This window comes from Nanorana parkeri, unplaced genomic scaffold (genome assembly GCF_000935625.1).
Source record: "Nanorana parkeri isolate BGI_ZX_2015 unplaced genomic scaffold, ASM93562v1 scaffold863, whole genome shotgun sequence".
Taxonomy (NCBI): domain Eukaryota; kingdom Metazoa; phylum Chordata; class Amphibia; order Anura; family Dicroglossidae; genus Nanorana; species Nanorana parkeri.
Window position 1 is genome coordinate 472721 of NW_017307131.1, and position 6115 is coordinate 478835.

Consider the following 6115-nt stretch of genomic DNA (forward strand, 5'->3'; position numbering starts at 1 on the left):
CTTACGAGTCCGATGGAGGGAACACTAGCTCCCACTCTTGATATTACTCTTTGGTCAGGGGGTTGAGGTCATGTAATGATGATCATAATCAGTCATATAATGCGACAATGAATTCAAAACACATGATTAAAAATTATTAAAAAACTGACGGATGAGTGGCAAAATTTATATAAAAGGGTAAATGTAAATTCATAAACGATCAATCATTATCGGCTACTTGAAACAAGGATCAACAGCACCCCTAGTAATCCTGTACACATAACACTCAACATCAGGATTTGTTAATAGCGCTTTGACTTTATTATATGTGTAAGTGTATGTTTACATCTGATTACTTTTTTTTTGTGTACATATTTACTGCCATACCCTCCAGCACTCCTCTCCTGTATGTACAGCCTGATGTAATTTCCTTCTCTTCTGCATTCCCCACCCACTGCCATACCTGCCAGCACTTCTCTCCTGAACATCCATTCTGTTCACTGTCACATTCCGCATCACTCTTCTCCTGCATATTCCAACTGCTGTCATTCACACCAGCACTCCTCTCTTGTACAGGGAAAGCCTTATTATACTCATTCAATATATAAAACTATACATAACGTATCCCAGCGGGGAGGAGAGAGCTAGGGGATCCAACCAACTAATCATTAAAGAGAATAGTTGACAACTATTCTTATTATCGATTAGTTGGTTGCAGCCCTAATTAAAAGCGAAGAAAAAACATTTTCAAAATCAAACAAAATTTCATACGACATTCAACAAGTCTGATGGTAATATCTATTGTTCTGGCGAGATTTTTTGTATGAACGTTTGTACCAAAATCTACCAGTGTATGGCCAGCTTTAAAAACCTGGCATGACAGTCACATGGCAGTAGCCATTAAGGACTTGTCCTAAAATGCAAGTTGCCAAGCTGTAATTCTGCCCCCTTTGCTTCAATACTTTGCACCACAAATCCAGAACAGGTATGCAAAAAAGGACCTTCCTGGTATGCAAACTTGTTTCAGGTCAGTGACTCAGAACCTATTGAAAGTAGTGGGCTTGGATAACCACCTGGCTAGCATTTTCTCAAGGAAATTAACAGCCGCCCCACATTTTACTTTAAAGAAAACCTGTCAAGATAAAAATGCGTGGGTTGCCATTGTAGTACTTCATATTAAAGGAGAACTATGGGGTCAGTGTTTTTTCCCATAGTTCTCCTTAGGGTAACGGGAGGACACAAACTAGCGTCCTCCCGTTACCCTAAGCTCAGTATATACTGAGACGCCGCAGCCGGAGCGGATCACGACTTAGATGACGGGATCCGTCCAGCTGCGTGAGTGACAGCTGGCTCTGCCTATCTAGAGGCAGAGCCAGCTGTACCCGCCCCCTCTCCGATCCGCCAGTCAGCGCTGGCGGATCAAAGCAGGGAGGGGGGAATCCAGCCCCTCCCCCTGTCACGGCAGAGAGCCATGACAGGATCGAGAGGCGAGCGAACCCGGTATGTGTTCGCTCACCTCCCGATCTAGTGAGCCGACCTGTGACAGTCTCATTGTCACAGGTCGGCTAGAACTATGAGGTAAGTGAAAAGAACTCACCTCATTGTTCTCCTTTAAGTAATTGTCATTTTTGACATGACAATTGACATGTATTTAACATGACAATATATGATTTTGTGTCCACTTGAAGAAATATTGTTAAAAATGTTATTGTACCTTAGTATTGTTTGAATGTACCAAACTAGCAGTCATCTGACCATAACATACTATGTGCCTTACTATATACCATAACTCCTGTTTCCTAATGTTATATGGATTAGAACAAAAGGAAGGTAACACAATAGCTCATGATCTTCCAGACCAGTCTATCCTCAAAAACCTGAAAAAAAGGCTCTCCGATAGATAGGGCCCGATTTTCGCTCACCCTTCTGGCTGTAGTCAGGGCAACCAATATGGCCAATTTCGATGTAGAATATTTTACATCTTCTGAAGGCTGAAATGGATTTTTAAGCAGTCCTTGTACTACAATAGCAAAATCCCATTTGGGAAAAATTTAACTGGTAAAATGACAAGGGTCTGACAAGGGCCTTAGAGGAACAGAGATCCTAGAGATCAGAGAATCAAGAGCTACTTTCTTGTCTAGAAAGACACTAATGGCAGACATTTGAGCCTTAAGGGTATTGATGTTTAAACCTTTTTCTGCCCCATCCTAAACAAATTCTAAGTCAACTGCTGGAGTCAACTGCTTTTCTATACGCCCAAAAAAAATGCTTTCCATGTTTTAGTACAAAAGAGCCCCAGTTACCTCCTTTCTGCTGGGCAAGAGTGACTCTGTCCAAAATGCCTTTGCCCTTTAGGAGATCTTCCTCAAATTCAAGCTGTGAGTCTCAAACCCTCTACTTGGGGATAAAAAACAGGTCCTTGACTAAGTAGATCCTGCCTCAAAGGCAGGACAAAGGAGGGCTCCACTGACAAATGGCTGAGAATAAAAAACCACAATCTCTTTGGCCAGAAAGGAGCAATGAGGATAAAATGTTGAATCTTCCCTGAACTTCCTCAGGACCAACAGAAAAAGCCTAATTTGGGGGGGGTGTAACATATTGGTAAGGCGAAGGATGCGCAAGAGCTTCTAGACCAGCAGACATTCTTCCCTTGTGTAGGGAGAAGAAAACCTGTGTTTTGGCGTTATACTGGGAAACGAAAAGATCTCATTTGAGGAAACCCCCATTTATGAGTTATGGACAGAAAGACTTGCTGATTTAGGAGAATAGGATATTTTGCGCTGTGAATCTATGATCTGGTGACAAGTCAAGAAATCTGCCACAATGTTAAGGGTTCCCTTGAGATGGATTGCAGTGAGCAATAAGAGATGTTCTTCTGCCCAAAAATAAATCTGGTTCTCTAGGAGGCAAAGTGCCCGACTGAGTACCTCCCTGCTTGCTCAAGCAGGCCACCGTCGTCACATTGTCTGATAGAATCTGAAGATGGTGGCCCTTGAAGTCTTGCTGAACAACCTAAATTACCTCCCATATTGCTCGCAACTCTCTCAAGTTGGAAGACTCCCTTGCCTCCTCTTTTGTCCAGGGACCCTGGACTACCTGCTGATCCAGATAAGCCCCCCAACCCCAGGCACTCACATCTGTTGTAATACTTTTTGAAGTTAGGTTAGTCCTTATCCCATGTACTCAGAATAAAACTCTGGAGAAATCCTAAATGCAGCTTTGCATTGACTGGATCCTTACTCTCAAGGGTTATTTCACAATCACCAAACAGGTGAAGAGGTGGGAGGTATCCAGGGATAACAGAACTGTTACAGAAAATCCCATCATACTTGTTGAGGATCAGAATTCGTGGAATGCATCATTTCTGTGAGCATGAAATTACTTTACCTCCTACCTTCCTGATGAAGCACATACAGTTGCGAAACGCGTCTAAGATTGGGCCCACAGTGGATTACACAACAAATATATGTTTAAGGACTAATAAGGAGTATATGATATATGAATATAATGTATACACATATGTGGGTACCATAAGGTGGTAGTTTGGTTTTAATGTGCCATTGTATCAAGCTGCTGACATTCTGAATGTAACCAAGTTTCAAAATTATGTTGATTTTAATTAAATAAAAATGAATATTGTTTAATTCATGATTATTTATATCTGAGGCACATGTTATATGGTTTGGACAAAATCAGAATCAAGTTTAATTAGGGGGCGTAAGCATTAATTCTTATTAGTTAAAGATTCCAAGAGAAACTTAAAATATTCCTTATCCAAGGTTTCCCAGAAAAATACCCGTTTGGATGTGGAGGATCCAAAAGGCCCATCATTAAGTTAGTAGTGAGCCCTCTTTAAATCTGCCATGTTGCACAGATTATTATTATACAGGATTTATATAGCGCCAATAGTTTGCACAGCGCTTTACAATACAAGGAAGACATTACAGTCACAATACAATTTAAGACAAGATGGTAAGGAGGGCCCTGCCCGTGAGGGCTTACAATCTAAAACATCATTTATATTATCTATGCTGACAGCAAGTGAATCAAAGCTTGGATTCTAAACCAACACTCAACAAAACATTAATACAGATACACACACCTCAAGCCCAAAAGCACTTTTAATCTGCTATATGAAATTTAGGAAACACTGGTATTATTTTATTAATTGATAAGGCACCAACAAATAGCACAGCACAATATTGAGTGAACAGACATTCCCCATCCGTTCTTGCATATAATCTAAAGTCCATTACTAAAGTCATACACACAAGGACACCAGTGACAATTTCTACCGAAAGGTATAAAGCTTCCAGTATGTATTTCAGACTGCAGACAGAAACTCAAGGTCCAGGGGAAACCACATCAGCTCACTTCCTGGTGCTCCTCTGCTGACACTACAGGTTGTAGCTTGGGCTCCTGTTCCTAATGGCCACAGCATTCTGTGTTCCAACAATGGCTGCGGTCTGACCTCCAGGCGTCCTGTTGCCAGGTTACCCCTGCTGCACAGGCTTCTCTGCTTGCTTCCCATTGGTCTGTGTGTTGCTGGTACCCAAGTTAAATCTCACAAGCCCTGTGCCTGGGGCTTGTGATACTTTTAACCGAGTGCCTCAACAGCTACTCTGCCTGAATCCATCTGCTTGCTCTGTGCACCGACCCTAGCCTGTTTTTGACATCTCTACTTGCTGCCTGGACCAATTTCTGCCTGTTACTGATCATGCATCCACCTGCCACCTGGACTGACCACTTTCCTGTTCACTGACCATGTCTCTGCCCGCTGCCTGGGCAGACCCCTCAGACTGCTCTTGCTGAGGCATCAGTCTCTTCCATCTAGAGCTGCAGCTAACGATTATTTTCAAAATCGATTAGTTAGCCGATTATTAAGTTCGATTAATCGGTTAATCGGATAAACAATAAAAAAAAATTAAAAATGGCTCCAGTGATGGGACTACTAGTTTGTATTGAGATTGTAGTCCATCACAGGAGATCCTTTACAAACATGTGTATCCCCCCATACCACCTGCCTGTTTTTCTGTTGACCAGTCTCTTGTGCTACCAGGCCAAAGAATACAGCATTATGTAATACATTTGGATGCAGACAAGTATCAGTAGGCCTGATTGCTTTAAGGAAAAAGGGCCACTATAAGAGCTGTTACTAGCCAGTTGGAATCTCGGACCACTTGCTTAAAATCCTCTGTAGACCTTCCTTAGAAATTGAAAATAGATGCGAGTAAACTGCTGGCAGAAAAAGAAAATATATATGCACACAGAATGTCCTCCACACTTTCCAGGCAAGTATCCATCACCCTACTGTTTAAAAAGATGTGTTTAGCAATTACTGTGTAGTCACCTTTCAGCTGTCCTGTATAGCTATAAAATATGCTCTGCTGAGGAGAAGTTTTTCTAGGCTGCCACATTAACCACTGTAGGTGGCAGCACAATTGCTGCTATTTATCACAGCCAATAGCAGGAAGAAGCATATGAACCACCAACATTCTAGTATCCTACACAATGAAATGCAGACTGTTACTAGACAGTTTGCTCAGAAAAATACATTTGTCTTTTCCCTCAGGCAATGCAGCATATCATGACTGCTTTGTTCACTTTCTAATATGCTTTTAATATCCTTGGTGACAAATTGTTGAGGATGGGGGAAAAAGGTTCTGCTCATTTCATTCACCAACAGACCTAAAGCTGAAATGTGCAGGCCATACAAATGCGAACAGAGACATTAAGAAAAGCTCTGAAATTGATATCGCTAGTCCAATTCCGAGCTATCAATTTATTTTGTTTATTCTTTGGGGAACCAGGGGTAAATACAGTCATGTCCAATAAGGAAGAAACACAGAGAGAACATGTGTACTTTTGGAGCTGCTTGCTTACATATATTATGCTCTGGATCACATCTTGCTTAAAACAGCCCCTAACAGAGACTAGAAATGGATACTTAGGACTGGCAAATTAAGTCCTGCCTTTCTAAAACAGCTACATTCCCCTCTAACAGGTCTCCACGAAATCATGTATTCAGAGAAATAATTAGTATTTCTATAATACACATCTTACATCCTGAACAAAAACAAACATAAACATAAGTAAAAGTCATTGAGAGAGAGAGAGAGAGAGAGAGAGAGAGGAG

General features: G+C 41.4%; 1 protein-coding gene across 2 annotated transcripts in view; it reads right to left on the reverse strand.

Moving 5' to 3' along the window:
• Positions 1–6115, reverse strand: part of LOC108794528 (tankyrase-1) — a 191530-nt gene that overhangs the window by 125608 nt on the left and 59807 nt on the right. The window lies entirely within an intron of this gene.